This window comes from Coenobita brevimanus, chromosome 72 (assembly GCF_032717465.1).
Source record: "Coenobita brevimanus isolate Jiangsu-jjx chromosome 72, ASM3271746v2, whole genome shotgun sequence".
Taxonomy (NCBI): domain Eukaryota; kingdom Metazoa; phylum Arthropoda; class Malacostraca; order Decapoda; family Coenobitidae; genus Coenobita; species Coenobita brevimanus.
In genome coordinates, this window is record NC_137025.1 from 42,434,681 (window position 1) to 42,435,213 (window position 533).

Below are 533 nucleotides of genomic sequence, written 5' to 3' on the forward strand. Positions count from 1 at the left end.
GATATTTGTTCTAAGATGTTTAGTGGAGAAGTATCTAGAGAAGGGAAGGAAAGTGTACGCTGCCTTCATGGACTTGGAGAAAGCTTATGACAGAATAGATAGGAAAGGTATGTGGAAGGTATTAAGAATATATGGAGTGGAGGGGAAATTGTTGAGTGCTGTGAAGAGTATGTACGAGGGAGCTAGGGCTACGGTGCGAGTGGATGGTGAGCTGAGTGAGTTCTTTGATCTCAATGTGGGACTGAAACAGGGGTGTGTAATGTCTCCTTGGCTGTTTAATATATATATGGATGGGGTCGTAAAGGAGGTACAAGGTAGGGCAGTGGATGTGGGGGTGGCCTTAATGAATGAGGGTGAGATTTGGAAGCTTCCGGTGTTGCTGTTTGCTGATGATACAGTATTGTTGAGTGAAGATGAATGGGAGTTGCAAGGTTTGGTGAATGAATTTGGGACAGTGTGTAGGAGGAGGAAGCTGAAAGTTAATGTAAACAAAAGTAAAGTTATGGTGTTTGAGAGGAATGAAGTCACAGAGT